Here is a 16,819-nt window from a genome sequence, read left to right as displayed (position 1 = left end):
TTCATCAGTGTTTTATATTTTTCTATGTATAGGTCTTTTGTTTCTTTAGGTAGATAAACTCCTAAGTATTTTATGCTTTTTGTTGCAATGGTGAATGGTATTGTTTCCTTAATTTCTCTTTCTGTTTTCATGAGTATATAGGAATTGCAAGGCATTTCTGTGTGTTAATTTTTATATCCTGCAACTTACTTATCATTGCATTAGTTCTAGTTAATTTTTCTGGTAGAGTCTTTAGGGGTTTTCTATATAGAGGATCATGTCATCTGCAAACAGTGAGAGTTACTTCTTCTTTCCTATCTGGATTCCTTTTACTTCTTCTTCTGCTCTGATTGCTGTGGCCAAAACTTCCAACACTATGTTGAATAGTAGTGGTGAGAGTGGGCACCCTTGTCTTGTTCCTGATTTCAGGGGAAATGCTTTCAATTTTTCACCATTGAGGTTGATGCTTGCTGTGGGTTTGTCATATATAGCTTTTATTATGTTGAGGTATGTTCCTTCTATTCCTGCTTTTTGGAGAGTTTTAATCATAAATGAGTGTTGAATTTTGTCAAAGGCTTTCTCTGCATCTATTGAGATAATCATATGGTTTTTATCTTTCAATTTGTTAATGTGGTGTATTACATTGATTGATTTGAGGATATTAAAGAATCCTTGCATTCCTGGGATAAAGCCCACTTGGTCATGATGTATGATTTTTTTTAATATGTTGTTGGATTCTGTTTGCTAGAATTTTGTTAAGGATTTTTGCATCTATGTTCATCAGTGATATTGGTCTGTAGTTTTCTTTTTTTGTGGCATCTTTGTCTGGTTTTGGAATAAGGGTGATGGTGGCCTCATAGAATGAGTTTGGAAGCTTACCTTCATCTGCAATTTTCTGGAAGAGTTTGAGTAAGATAGGTGTTAGCTCTTCTCTAAATTTTTGGAGAATTCAGCTGTGAGCCATCTGGTCTGGGCTTTGTTTGCTGGAAGATTTTTTGAGGACAGTTCGATTTCCTGCTTGTTGATGGGTTCTGTTAAGATTTATCTATTTCTTCCTGGTTCAGTTTTGGAAAGTTAATACTTTTCTAAGAATTTGTCCATTTCATCCAAGTTGTCCATTTTATTGGCATAGAGCTGCTGGTAGTAGTCTCTTATGATCCTTTGTATTTCAGTGTTGTCTGTTGTGATCTCTCCATTTTCATTTCTAATTTTGTTAATTTGGTTCTTTTCTCTTTGCTTCTTAATGAGTCTTGCTAATGGTTTGTCAATTTTGTTTATTTTTTCAAAAAAACCAGCTTTTAGCTTTGTTGATTTTTGCTATGGTCTCTTTAGTTTCTTTTGCATTTATTTCTGCCCTGATTTTTAAGATTTCTTTCCTTCTACTAACCCTGGGGTTTCTTCAATTTCTTCCTTTCTCTAATTGCTTTTAGGTTGTAGAGTTAGGTTAATTTATTTGTTTTTTTACTTGTTTCTTGATGGTAAGCCTGTAATGCTATGAACCTTCCCCTTAGCACGCTTAAGTGTCCCATAGGTTTTGGTTTTGTGTGTTTTCATTTTCATTCATTTCTATACATATTTTGATTTCTTTTTTGATTTCTTCTATGATTTGTTGGTTATTCAGAAGCGTGTTATTTAGCCTCCATATGTTTGAATTTTTAACAATTTTTTCCTGTAATTGAGATCTAATCTTACTGCACTGTGGTCAGAAAAGATGACTGGAATGATTTCAATTTTTTGAATTTTCCAAGACTAGATTTATGGCCCAGGATGTGATCTATTCTGGAGAATGTTCCGTGTGCACTTGAGAAAAAGGTGAAGTTGATTGTTTTGGGGTGAAATGTCCTATAGATATCAATTAGGTCTAGCTGGTTCATTGTGTCATTTAAAGTTTGTGTTTTTCTTGTTAATTTTTTGTTTAGTTGATCTGTCCATAGTTGTGAGTGGGGTATTAAACTCTCCCACTATTATTGTGTTATATTAATTTCCTCTTTCATACTCGTTAGTGTTTGCCTCACATATTGCGGTTGTGCCTATGTGGTTGCATATATATTTTATAAATGTATATCTTCTTCTTGGATTGATCCTTTGATCATTATGTAGTGTCCTTCTTTGTCTCTTTTCACATCCTTTATTTGAAAGTCTATTTATCTGATATGAGTATTGCGACTCCTGCTTTCTTTTGGTCTCCATTTGCATGAAATATTTTTTTCCAGCCCTTCACTTTTAGTCTGTATGTGTCTCTTGCTTTGAGGTGGGTCTCTTGTAGACAGCATATATAGGGGTCTTGTTTTTGTATCCATCAGCCAATCTTTGTCTTTTGGTTGGGGCATTCAACCCATTTACATTTAAGGTAATTATTGATAGGTGTGGTCCCGTTGCCATTTACTTTGTTGTTTTGGGTTTCACGTTTAACAACCTTTCTGCATTTCTGTCTAGAGAAGATTCCTTTAGCATTTGTTGAGAGCTGGTTTGGTGTTGTGCTGAAATTCTCTCAGCTTTTTGCTTATCTGTAAGCTTGAATCTCTTCATATCTGAATTGAGATCCTTGCTGGATACAGTAATCTAGGTTGTAGGTTATTCTCTTTCATTACTTGAAGTATGTCCTGCCATTTCCCTTCTGGCCTGGAGGGTTTCTATTGATAGATCAGCTGTTATCCTTATGGGAATCCCTTTGTGTGTTATTTGTTGTTTCTCCCTTGCTGCTTTTAATATTTGTGCTTTGTGTTTGATCTTTGTTAATTTGATTAATATGTGTCTTGGGGTGTTTCGCCTTGGGTTTATCCTGTTTGGGACTCTCTGGGTTTCTTGGATTTGGGTGGCTATTTCCTTCCCCATTTTAGGGAAGTTTTCAGCTATTATCTCCTCGAGTATTTTCTCATGGCCTTTCTTTTGTCTTCTTCTTCTGGGACTCCTATGATTCGGATGTTGGGGCGTTTCACATTGTCCCAGAGGTCCCTGAGGTTGTCCTCATTTCTTTTGATCCTTTTTTCTTTTTTCCTCTCTTCTTCATTATTCCACCATTATTTTTCTACCTCACTTACCTATCTTCTGCCTCCGTATTCTACTCGTTGGTCCCTCCAAAGTGTTTGATCTCATTCATTGCCATTTATTATTCTTTTAATTGACTCTTTTTTATTTCTTCTGGTCTTTATTAAACAGTTCTTGAATCTTTTCAATCTTTGTTTCCAGGCTATTTATCTGTAACTCCATTTTGTTTTCAAGATTTTGGATCATTTTTATTATCATTATTCTAAATTCTTTTTCAGGTAGATTCCCTATCTCCTCCTCTTTTGTTTGACTTGGTGGGCATTTTTCATGTTCCTTTACCTGTTGGGTATTTCTTTGCCTTTTCATCTTGTTTAGATTGCTGTATCTGGAGTGGGCTTTCTGTATTCTGGAGGTCTGTGGTTCCCTAAGGTGTGCTTTTTTCAATTTCCATATATTTGTGACTTTCCCTGTTTTCTTTGGTTACTGATTTCTAGTTTAATCCACTGAGGTCAAAACATATGGTTGGAATAATTTCAACCTTGTTAAATTTTTAATGCTTATTTTGTGACCAATCTTGTGATCTTTCCTAGAGGAAGTTTTGTGTGTATTTGAAAGAAATGCATATTCTGCTACTGTTAGATGGAATATTCTTTGTAAATCTGCTAGATGAAATTGATCTACATTGCTACTAGAGTGTGCTGTTTCTTTATTCATTTTCTATCTGGATGATTTATGCATTATGGAAAGTACAGTATCAGAGTTTCCTACTATTATAGTATTTCTGTCTATTTCTCCCTTTAATTCTGTTAATGTTGGCTTTATATAGTGTTCTTATATTGGGCGCATATATATTTATAATTGCTATATCTTCTTTTTGAATCAATCCTTTTATCATTATGTAATGACCTATTTTTTCTCTTTGACAGATTTTTCTTAGCAAATGTTGTCTAATATACATGTAGCCACCTCTACTTTCCTTTGGTTATCATTTACATGACATATCTTTTTTACTCCCACTCACTTCCAGCCTATGCTGCTGTTGCTGCTAATTCACTTCAGTCGTGTCTGAACTCTGTGTAACCCCATAGACGGCAGCCCAACAGGCTCCGCCGTCACTGGGATTCTCCAGGCAAGAACACTGGAGTGGGTTGCCATTTCCTTCTCCAATGCATGAAAGTGAAAAGTGAAAGTGAAGTCATTCAGTCATGTCCGACTCTTCACAACCCCATGGACTGCAGCCTACCAGGCTCCACCATCCATGGGATTTTCCAGGCAAGAGTACTGGAGTGGGTTGTCATTGCCTTCTCTGATACCTGTCCTTAAATCTAAAGTTGAGTCTCAATCTTTCTTGTTCAAGATGACAGAGTAGAAGGCCATGTACTCATCTCCTGTTGGGAGAGCACCAAAATCACAACTAGCTGCTGGAACAACTAACAAGAGGATGCTGGAACGCAGCAAAAAAAGATACCCCATGTCTAATAGGCACAGAAGAAGTTGCAATGAGATGGTAGAAGGAGTGAAAACAGGATAAAATCAAATCCCATGTCTGTCAGGTGGGTGACCCACAATGTGGGCAGTAATAATAGCAATAATAGCAAAGAAGTTTTCCCATTGTTGTGAAGTTTCTGAGACTCATGTCATATTTCCCAGACTAGGGATCTGGCAAAAGGACTGGGCAACCCCAAGTAAAATGATTTTCAAAGCCAGTGGAATTTGATTACAAGTCTTTCACAGGACTGTGGGGAGACATCTTGCACTTTTGGAAGGCACAAACAAACTCTTGTACATGCCAAGACCCAGGGAAAAGGGGAAGTGACCCCACAGGACACTGAACCAGAACCATCTGCTAGCACTGGCGGGTCTAATGTGATGGAGTTGGTTGACAGTGGCTAATCGCAGTGATGGGGGAATTGGCAGCAGCATTCCTGAAAGGCAACTAATGGAGTAAGTCCTATTGAAGGTCACCATTAACCCTACCATAGAGCCCATAGACTCCAGGATTGAGTTGTCTCAGACCAAACAACTAACAGGGACAGAGTTCAACTCCACACATAAGCAGAAAATTAAAGTTTACTGAGAAAGGCCTTGTCCACCAGAGCAATACCCAGTTTTTTGTACCATGAGTCCCTCCTGTTAGGAAGTTTATACAAGCCTTTTAGCCTCATCTACCAGAAGGAAAAGAGAAGAAGCTAGAAAAACCACAATCCAATAGCAGCAAGGACAAAAACAACATTGCTTTTGTACTGTCATTCAGTCATGTCCGACTCTTTGCAACTCCATGGACTACAGCACGCCAGGATTCCCTGTCTTTCATCAACTTCTGGAGCTTGCTCAAACTCATGTCCATTGAGTCAGTGATCCTATCTAACCATCTCATCCTCTGTCACCCGCTTCTCCTCCCACCTTCAATCTTTCCCAGCATCAGGATCTTTTCCAATGAGTCAGCTCTTCACATCAGGTGGCCAAAGTATTGGAACTTAAGTGTCAGCATCCATCCTTCCAATGAATACTCAGGGTTGATTTCCTTTAAGATTGACTGGCTTGGTCTCCTTGCTCTCTAAGTGACTCTCAAGAGTCTTCTCCAGAGGGGGGATCCTAAGATGACTGAGGAATAGGATGGGGAGACCACTTTCTCCTCTACAAGTTCATTGAAAGATCATTTTAATGCTGAGCAAATACCACAAAACAACTTCTGAACACTGGCAGAGGACATCAGGCACCCAGAAAAGCAGCTCATTCTCTTGGAAAGGAGGTAGAACAAAATATAAAAGATAAAAAGAGGGACAAAAGAGTTAGGGATGGAGACCCATCCTGGGGAGGTAGTTGTGAAGGAAGAAAAGTTTCTAAACACCAGGAAACCCTCTAACTGCTGGGTGTGTGGGGAGGTTTGGAATCTCAGAGGGCAATGTAACCGGGAGGAAAAAAAAAAAAAAAAACACAGATTACACACCTAATCACAACTCCCAGCAGAGAAGTAGCCCAGATGCTCGTGTCCGCCACCAGCAAGCAGAGGCTGAACAGGGAGTCACGGGCTGCATTTCTTTTGGGTAAGGACCAGGCCTGAATGCCCTGAGGAAAATCTGAGGGAGCTAATGTGAAATAACAACCCAAACCATGGGATAGCCAGAGAGAGAGAAAAAAATGAGAGAGAAAGAGAGAGAGAGCGAACTTTCCCACAGAAAGCTCTAACCTAAGGCACTGCCGGGCCACTCACAAAACAAAGGACTGAGCGAATACCAGAGGAGAGCTAGCCGCCTGCACCCAGCCCATCCCCCACCAGAGACAGAGAGGCAGGCGGGCAACAGCCAGAGCCAGAGGGCGAGGGGCAATTTCACCCCTAGAGACAGCATCCTCTACCAATCTGCGAGCAGGCTCCCAGTTGCTAACCAAGTCTTCCTGGGATCCTGGATGGTTGACATCCACCAGGAGGGCCACAGCCAAGGATCAGCTCCCCAGAGGAGACAAACAGCACACCTGAGACGGAACTCCTGCTGCACACCCAGGAAACCCAGTGGCTGGGACCAGGGAGGTGGTAAGACGCACCCCCCACCCAGGTAGAGTAAGCTCACCAAGCACCTAGTCACCTGAGCTGCTCAGACCTGGGAAGGGCACAAAACACAGGCCCAAGCGAGTCTGTGCCCTTGTGGACTACCCAAGACCTGAACCTGAGTGGCTTAGACCTGGGAAGTGCACAAAACCCAGGGCCCGCTTTAGACAGTTCCTCTGCAGAGCAACCTGGAACCTGAGCAGTGTAAACCAGGAAAGCACACATGCTGTGAATGGGCACAAACTCAGTGTGGCCCAGGCAATGTGAACATTCCCCACAAACGCCAGTGATATTTGTTTGCAGAGTTCCTCCCTCCCCACAGCACAACTGAACAAGTGAGCCTAAATAAGTGACCACTTTTGCCCCCTTGTGTCAGGGCGGGAATTAGACACTGAAGAGACTTGCAAACAGAAGAAACCAAAATAAACAAAGAGGGAACTGCTTTGGAAGTGACAGGTGCAACAGATTAAAACCCTCTAGTTAGCACTGAATATATTGGAAGGGGCCTATAAACCTTGAGAAGTAAAGGCTGGAACAAGGAACTATCTGAAACTGGACTGACCCTACACTGCCCTCAACAGTTCCAGACAAATTCCTAAATACAATTTACTAATATCATTTAATTTTTAAAAATTTATTTAATTTTTAAATTCTTTATCACTCCTTTAATTTTCATTTTTATAACCATTACCTTGCAAAAATATCCTATTTTAAAATTAATTTACATATATAATTTTTATAATTTTTGTGATTTTTTAAATATTTTATTTTTGAGAGTATAACTTCTACTCTAGATTTTTAATCTTTGCTTTTTGGTATTTTTTTTAAAATCAATTTAATACCTTTAAGCATCCAATATTCAGTACCCATTTTTACTTAGGAGTGTGATTACTGGCTTGATTACCCTGTCCCCCTTTTGACTCTCCTTTTTCTCCCCTAGGTCACGTCTATCTCTTCCCTCCCCCTTCTCTTCTCTACCCAACTCTGTGAACCTCTTTGGGTATTCTGGGCTATATACTTATGGAACTGAGTACTGGCTAGATCTGATTCAATCCTTTTGATTCCCCCTATTCTCCTCCTGGTCACCTCTATCTCCTTCCTCCCACTTCTCTTCTCCATGTTATTCTGCGAACCTCTCTGGGTGTCCCTCACTGTAGAGAATCTTTTCTCCGCTAACCTAGAAGTGCAGTATGGATGGAGAAGTCTTGAGGCTACTGTAAGAATAAGATGGAAAACCAAAGGCAGGAGGCTTAAATCCAAAATTTGAGAACTCAAGAAAAGTCCTGACTCCAGGGAACATTATTGGACAAGAGCTCATCCAAAAACCACGATACTTACACTGAAATCAAGATCCACCCAAGAGCCAACAAGTTTCAGAGCAAGACATACCAAGGTAATTCTCCAACAACGCAGGAACATAGCCCTAAGTATTAAAATTCAGGTGGCCAAAGGTCACACCAAAGCCACAGACACCTCAAAACTCACTACTGGACACTTCATTGCACTCCAGAGAGAAGAGATCGAGCTCAACCCACCAGAACACTGACACAAGTTTCCCTAACCAGGAAACCTTGAAAAGTTACTCATCCAGCCCTACCCACAGGGAGGAACCTCCACAATAAAGAGGAACCACAATCTTCCAGCATACAGAAAGGCCACCCCAAACACAGCAATCTAAACTAGACGAAAAGGCAGAGAAATATGCAGCAGGTAAAGGAACATGATAAATGCCCAGCAAACCAAAGAGGAAGAGATAGTGAGTCTACCTGAAAAATAATTCAGAAGAAAGGTAGTAAAAAATGATCCAAAATCTTGAAAACAAAATGGAGTTTCAGATAAATATTCTGGAAACAAGGATTGAGAAGATGCAAGAAAGTTTAAGAAGGACCTAGAAGAAATAAAAGAGTCCATCAATAATAAATAATGCAATAACTGCAATAAAAAACACTCTGGAGGGAACCAACAGTAGAATAACGGAAGCAGAAGTTAGGATAAGTGAGGTAGAAGATAGAATGGTAGAAATAAATGAAACAGAGAGGAAAAAAGAAAAAGAGGAAAACCTCAGAGACTTCTGGGACAATGTCAAATGCCCCAACATTCGATTCATAGGAGTCCCAGAAGAAGAAGACAAAAAGAAAGGCCATGAGAAAATACTTGAGGAGATAATAGTTGAAAACTTTCCTAAAATGGGGAAGGAAATAAGTACCCAAGTACAAAAAACCCAGAGAGTCCCAAACAGGATAAACCCAAGGCAAAACACCCCAAGACACATATTAATCAAATTAACAAAGATCAAATACAAAGAACAAATATTAAAATCAACAAGGGAAAAACAAAAAAATAACTCACAAGGGGATTCCCATAAGGATAACAGCTAATCTTTCAATAGAAACTCATCAGGCCAGAAGGGAATGGCTGGACATAAAGTGATGAAAGAGAAAAAATTACAACCCAGATTACTGTACCCAGCAAGGATCTCATTCAAATATGAAGGAGAAATCAAAAGCTTTACAGACAAGCAAAAGCTCAGAGAATTCAGCGCCACCAAACCAGCCCTTCAACAAATGCTAAAGGATCTTCTCTAGACAGGAAACACAGAAAGGGTGTATAAACTCAAACTCAAAACAACAAAGTAAATGGCGACGGGATCATACTTATCAATAGTTACCTTAAATGTAAATGAATTGAATGCCCCAACCAAAAGACAAAGACTGGTTGAATGCATACAAAAACAAGAACCCTATATATTCTGTCTACAAGAAAGCCACCTCAAAACAAGGGACACATACAGACTGATATTGAAGGGCTGGAAAAAGATATTTCACGCAAATAGAGACCAAAACAAAGCAGGAGTAGCAATACTCGTATCAGATAAAATAGATTTTGAAATAAAGGCCAGGAAAAGAGACAAAGATGGACACTGCATAATGACCAAAACATCAATCCAAGAAGAAGATATAACAATTATAAATATATATGCACCCAACATAGGAGCACTGCGATATGAAAGGCAAATGATAACAAGTACAAAAGGGAAAATTAACAATAACCCAATAATAGTGGGAGACTTTAATACCCCACTCACACCTATGGATAGATCAACTAAACAGAAAATTAGTAAGGAAACACAAACTTTAAATGATACAATGGACCCGTTAGACCTAATTGATATCTATAGGATTTCACCCCAAAACAATGAATTCCACTTTTTTCTCAAGTGCACACAGAATCTTCTCTAGGATAGATCACATCCTGGGCCATAAATCTAAATGAAATTGTCTTAAGCATCTTTTCTGATCACAATGCAGTAAGATTAGATGTCAACTATGGGGGAAAAAAAACTATTAAAATTAAGAACATATGGATGCTAAGCAACACACTTCCGAAAAACCATCAAATCACAGAAGAAATCAAAAAAGAAACCAAAATATGCATAGAAACAAATGAAAATGAACACACAACAATCCAAAACCTATGGGACACTGTAAAAGCAGTGCTAGGGGAAGGTTCATAGTAATACAAGCTTACCTCAATAAACAAGAGAAAAATCAAATAAATAACCTAACTCTAAAGCAACTAGAAAAAGAAATAAATGAAGAACCCCAGGGTTAATAGGAGGAAATAAATCATAAAAAATGGGTCAAAAGAAAATGAAAAAAAGATACAAAGGAGCCCACAGCAAAAATCAACAAAGCTAAAAGCTGGTTCTTTAAGAAGATAAACAAAATAGACAAACCATATGCCAGACTGATCAAGAAAAAACGGGAGAAGATTCAAATCAATAAAATTAGAAATGAAAATGGAGAAATCACAACAGACCACACTGAAATACAAAGGATCATAAGAGACTACTATCAGCAACTATATGCCAATAAAATGGACAACTTGGAAGAAACTGACAAATTGTTAGAAATGTATGTGTTTTCAAAACTGAACCAGGAAGAAATAGAAAATCTTAACAGACCCATCACAAGCATGGGAATTGAAACTGTAATCAGAAATCTTCCAGCAAACAAAAGCCCAGGACCAGATGGCTTCACAACTGAATTCTACAAAAAATTTAGAGAAGAGCTAACACCTATCCTACTCAAACTCTTCCATAAAAGTTTAGAGGAAGGTAAACTTCCAAACTCATTCTATGAGGCCACCATTACCCTAATACCAAAACCAGACAAAGATGCCACAAAAAAAAAAAAAAAAAAAAACGAAGATAAAGACAAAGAAAAAAAAATAGAAAGAAAAGAAAATAACAGGCCAAGTATCACTATGACATAGATGCAAAAATCAGCTTAACAAAATTTAGCACATAATCTAACACATTATTAAAAAGATCATACATCATGACCAACGTGGGGCTTCATCCCAGAGAAACACAAGGATTATTCAATATTTGCAAATTCCAATCAATGTGATACACCACATATTAACAAATTGAAAAGATAAAAACCATATGATTAATCTCAATACGATGCACGAGAAGCCTTCGGAAAATGCGAACATCCATTATGAATAAAAACTCTCCAGAAAGAACCAGGCATGAAAAACATACCCGCAACATAATAAAGTTCAATATGAAAACCCACAGCAAACATTATCCCTCAATGTTGAAAAATTTGAAAAGCATTTCTCCCTAAATCAGGAACAAGACAGGTGCCACTCCCACTAACTACTATTTCAACATACTTTTGAACGTTTTAGCCACAGCTATCTGAAAGAAAATGAATTAAAAGAATCCAGATTGGGAAGAAGAAAGTAAAAACTCTTATGTTTGCAGTTGACATGATCCTGCACATAGAAAACCCTAAAAAACCCACCAGAAAAATTATGTAGACTAATCAAATGAATATTAGTAAATTTTTCACGGTATAAATCAGCATGACAGAAGCCCCTTGATCACTATACAACTAACACATGAGAAAACAGATAAATAAGGAAAAATTCCCATTCACCATTGAAACCGAAAAGATAAAATACTTAGAAAAGCTACCAAGAGAAAAAAAAAAGCCTTATTAATAGTCAAAACTATAAACACCTTGATGAAAAATAGAAGATGGAACACAAATAGAAAATATACCATGTTTCATTGTTGGAGGTCTTAATGGACCAGAAACTTTGTGGTGCGGAGTCGACGATAAGAAAGTGAAAGAGAGAAAGAGAGAGAGAGAGAGACAAAAAGACCCGGGGACCTAAGCTCTGATGGAGCAAAGGTGCTTTAATGATTTTTCTATGAGTATATATAGGCTGCAGTACAAGAAACTTCTTTTGGGAATGATAGAGATCAGAAAACCAAATGTACAGCAACTGTTACCAAGGGAACAAGGGGTAATGTTAGTCACAAGGTCAGGAGACAATCTATATCTCAAGTAAGGGGAAGGAGATTAAGCTGTTTTGTCCTAAGGAGAATGTTTACTAAAGGAGACTCATGCTTGCCTCACACAATGACCTCAGTCCCTGGGAGCAGCGTGCTGTTCCACTTGAAGAGGGACAAAGGACTCATGAGAGACAGCATGTAGGAATCCTCCCGTCAAACATTCCCTGACAATTCCCCCTTATTTATTTATAATATTTGTAAGAAGAGTTCTGACCATCAGAGTTTGTTTAGTTTTGACAATCTTTGCATGAAGGCAACAGTAGACAACAAATATAATTGTTAAGACAATCACCAAAATTATAGTTCTAGACCCAATGCTATGAGTAAGGCTTTGAAACCATCTATGTGGGTCTAGCCCAGATAATTGATTAGCCAATTGTATAGCTAAAGTTCCCATACTAGTGGCAGATGGCAGATTATTAGAAAAGGTTTTACATATTTCTTTTTTGTAATAACTGTACATTCAGAAAGGCATTATCATGTATGTTTTGTAAATGAAACTTGATTTGTTCCCAGTTGTAGGCACTATTATTAAAATGAACAGGAGTAACACAAAATTGAGTAGAATTCCAGTCACATTTTAGCATCACCTGTTTTTGCACATCTGTTAATTGATCTCCAACCCATTTGATGGCTGTTTTCAGTTCCTGTATTTCTTTTTGAATATCCTCATCTATTTGAGACTGAGTGGCCCACATAGTATGAGCATTTTTAGTCCAATTTTGGATAGAATTATGTGTTTGAATTGAGGTTTGTAAAGTAACACTAGTGATGACAGCAATGGTGCAAATAGTTATTAATCCTATAATGCCAAAGATCAGCCATCCAATGAATCGTTTACATCGCTAGAGCAATTTAGTAAGCAACCGGGAAGCAAGTCCAGCCATGGGACCTTCTTCCCAGGGCCGTTGGAGATTTATTGGTAACCATAGACTAAGTCGAGATTGAAGAATTAAAAGAGAAACATACCTTAAGGAAATAGAGGAGTTAAGACAAGTATATAATCTGCAATTTATGCAAGTTACAAAACGTATAGTCTTATTGAATTGTAAGTTTCCTATAGCTATAACAAAAGGAAATGGAACATAGGCTTGTATAAAATATGATTGATTATAGCGAAAGAAATAATTGCTATAGCTATGATTGGTCCCTGTGGAATGTCTGGTCCAAGTCCCAGGTTCTTCGGTGTTTGCAGCAAGTTTTCAGATGTCCCATTGTTTAGGCCCAATCTGTTTATCAAAGATGATTTGAGGACGAGGTGGGGGCCATTCCATCATCAAGCTAGCCAAGAAGTCCTCTGTCATGGTAATGTTCTATTGTAGTATTAGTAACCTTCTATGTTACTTGAGTAATATAATCATACATAGTATTGTTAATATCATCTGAGCAGTTCAATAACCACATACTATGGGGTCCCCAATTGATAATTGTATGATTAGCTATAAACATTAATTTTCCTGGTTTGGCATGACATTTATCCCAGTGAACAGGAATATATTTAAAGTTCTTATTAGTAAACCCTTGGCATGTTGTTCTTTGTTCTTTCCCTAATTCTTTCTCTAAAGTTTCAGTAGTATAAACATGGTTTACTGACAAAGAAAGGGCAGTAAATAATCCAAGTAGTGTCCGAAAATCCTTTTCTGGAGGCAGGACGAAAGCCCAAGTTTGTCGACTAACGTTTATACATAATTCTGCTGGGCCCATACATAAAGGAAGGACTTCATAACCTAGAATGATATTAATTAGTTTTTCTTTTTCTTCAGGATGAGAGGGCCCCTCCAAGTTCTAAGGAGGAGGCATATGTGTTGACTCATTAGTGGATATGATTGGTCTTATATCTGTCCATTTTACAACCTACAATAAAAAAAGGGGGGTTAGGTATATAAGCCCAGTAAGTATGATCAATCAGGTCAGCCTGAGTGGGGGAAGCAAAAGCAAGCATAGTGAAGAAAAATATTTTTAGGATTCCGAGGCATTCCCTGTTGAGAAATCAGGTTTTCAGTTTAGTTAGTAAGGATTTTTATCTGTCCCCAAGTAGAGAGATCATAAGGTCGATGACGTCAAGTGCAGCGTTTTTTGGAAATTTTTAATGTCGCCATGGCTTATATTGGAATTCTTTCTTCCTGGGTTTTTTGCTGTTTCATCTCTAGTCTGAATGCTGGGGGCCCCCTTAGGTTGAATCTTCTGAACAGAAAGTCATGTGAGCTCGTTGGATCCATCTGGAGAAATAGAAGCATATCTTTTCCCTGTAAGATTAGTTTCTTAGATTTCTATTGATTAGTTAACCCGTCTTGATATCAAATGGGCAAAGGAAAGGAAGTGTCCTATAATGTTTTAAAACTTCTTTTTTTGTTTGTTTGTTTTTTGCTTTTGTCAAAACATCTCTTTGTGGTAAGTTTAAAAACTATAAAACAAATAAGGCTATATTAACAATAGTTATAAAAAGAAAGGAAAGCGATAATGATGAAAACATTCTTAGGAAATATTTCCGTCTTAAAAAAAAAAATCATTCAGAAATCTGTTTGGGACTGGTATTTGGCTGTGGTTTGTGTTATTTGGGGCAAAGGATTAGGAGTAACCACTCAAATATTTTTTCCTAAGTGAAATTATTAAAAACGTGATGTAGAACAACTTGACAAATGAAATGTTGCTCACATCCAAATATATTTGACCTTGTCCTTGAAAAAGAAGTGCAGCTTAGCAACTGTTGAATCTCACTGTTCAGTGTGTTAAAGAGGATGACTACACTTCCAAGACAGACCTGAAAAGAAGGCAAACATTCCACATTTCTGATATTCTTAGGAACAAATAATCCATTCGGGAAATGGTGTCCTTGTGACTAACATTACCCCTTGTTCCCTTGGTAACAGTTGCTGTACATTTGGTTTTCTGATCTCTATCATTCCCAAAAGAAGTTTCTTGTACTGCAGCCTATATATACTCATAGAAAAATCATTAAAGCACCTTTGCTCCATCAGAGCTTAGGTCCCGGGTCTTTTTTGTCTCTCTCTCTCTCTCTCTCTCTTTCACTTTCTTATCGTCGACTCCGCACCACAAGGTTCCGGTCCATTAAAGGACCCTAACAAATGGCGCCCGAACAGGGACAAAGGACTCATGAGAGACAGTACGTAGGAATCCTCCTGTCAAACATTCCCTGACATTCATAGATTGGGAAAATCAATATACTGAAAATGAGTATACTACCCAAAGCAATGTATAGATTCAATGCAATCCCTATCAGGCTACCAATGGTATTCTTCAGAGAACTAGATCAAATATTTTCACAATTTGTATGGAAATACAAAAACCTCGAATAGCCAAAACAATCTTGAGAAAGAAGAATGGAACTGGAGGAGTCAACCTGCCTGACTTCAGGCTATGCTACAAAGCTACAGTCATCAAGACAGTATGGAACTAGCACAAAGACAAATACAGATCAATGGAACAAAATATAAAGCCCAGAGATAAATCTACACACCTATGGACACCTTATCTTTGACAAAGGAGGCAAGACTATGCAATGGAGAAAAGACAATTTCTTTAACAAGTGGTGCTGGGAAAACTGGTCACCACTTGTAAAAAAATGAAACCAGAATGCCTTCTAAAACCAAAAATAAACTCAGAATGGATTAAAGATCTAAACGTAAGACCAGAAACTATAAAACTCCTAGAGGAAAACATAGGCAAAACACGCTCTGGCATTAATCACAGCAGGATTTATGACTCACCTTCCAGAGTAATGGAAATGAAAACAGAAATAAGCAAATGGGACCTAATAAAACTTAAAAGCTTTTGCACAACAAAGGAAAATATAAGAAAGGTGAAAAGACAGTCTTCAGCATGGGAGAAAATAATAACAAACAAAGCAACTGACAAGGAATTAATCTCAAACATATACAAGCAGCTCCTGCAGCTCAATTCCAGAAAAATAAACAACCCAGTCAAAAAAATGGGTCAAAGAACTGAACAGATATTTCTCCAAAGAAGACATATAGATGGCTAACAAACACATGAAAAGATGCTCAACATCACTCATTCTCAGAGAAATGCAAATCTAAGCCACAATGAGGTACCATCTCATGCCAGTCAGAATGGCTGCCATGAAAAGTCTACAAACAATAAATGCTGGAGAGGGTGTGGAGAAAAGGGAACCTTCTTAAACTTTTGGTGGGAATGTGAACTAGTACAGCCACTATGGAGAACAGTGTGGAGATTCCTAAAAACTGGAAATAGAACTGCCATATGACCCAGCAATCGCACTGCTGGGCATGGACATCGAGGAAACCAGAACTGAAAGAGACACGTGTACCCCAATGTTCATTGCAACACTGTTTATAATAGCCAGAACATGGAAGCAACCTAGATGTCCATCGGCAGATGAGTGGATAAGAAAACTGGTACATGTACACAATGGAATATCAATCAGCCATTAAAAAGTATGCATTTGAATAAGTTCTAATAAAGTGGATGAAACTGGAGCCTATTATACAGAGCAAATAAATCAGAAAGTAAAACACCAATACAGTATGCTGCTGCTGCTGCTGCTGCTAAGTCGCTTCAGTCGTGTCTGACTCTATGCGACAGTATACTAATACATATATATGGAGTTTAGAAAGATGGTAACAATGACCCTATATGTGAGACAGCAAAAGAGACACAGATGTAAAGAACAGTCTTTTGGACTCTGTGGGAGAAGGCAAGGGTGGGATGATTTGAGAGAATAGCATGGAAACATGTATATTTTTGTATGTGAAACAGATCACCAGCCCAGGTTCAATGCATGACACAGGGTGCTCAGGGCTGGTGCATTGTGATGACAGTGAGGGATGGGATGGGGAGGAAGGTGGGTGGGGGGTTCAGGATGGGGAACACATGTACACCCATGGCTGATTCATGTCAACGTATGGCAAAAGCCACTACAATATTGTTTAGTA

The 16,819-nt window shown here is 38.2% G+C and overlaps 1 long non-coding RNA gene across 1 annotated transcript; it reads right to left on the bottom strand.

The window, feature by feature from the left end:
• Nucleotides 1-289: 289 nt before the first annotated feature.
• Nucleotides 290-15,723, bottom strand: LOC122435902. Its single transcript, XR_006267729.1, has 3 exons — nt 15,494-15,723; nt 9,591-9,594; nt 290-323 (listed from the first exon to the last, which is right to left on the bottom strand). It is a non-coding gene; the product is annotated as an uncharacterized LOC122435902 (long non-coding RNA).
• Nucleotides 15,724-16,819: the final 1,096 nt, after the last annotated feature.

This window comes from Cervus canadensis, chromosome X, assembly GCF_019320065.1.
Source record: "Cervus canadensis isolate Bull #8, Minnesota chromosome X, ASM1932006v1, whole genome shotgun sequence".
Taxonomy (NCBI): Eukaryota; Metazoa; Chordata; class Mammalia; order Artiodactyla; family Cervidae; genus Cervus; species Cervus canadensis.
Note: the sequence above shows the minus strand (reverse complement) of the source record. Positions and strands in the feature narration are given on the sequence as shown.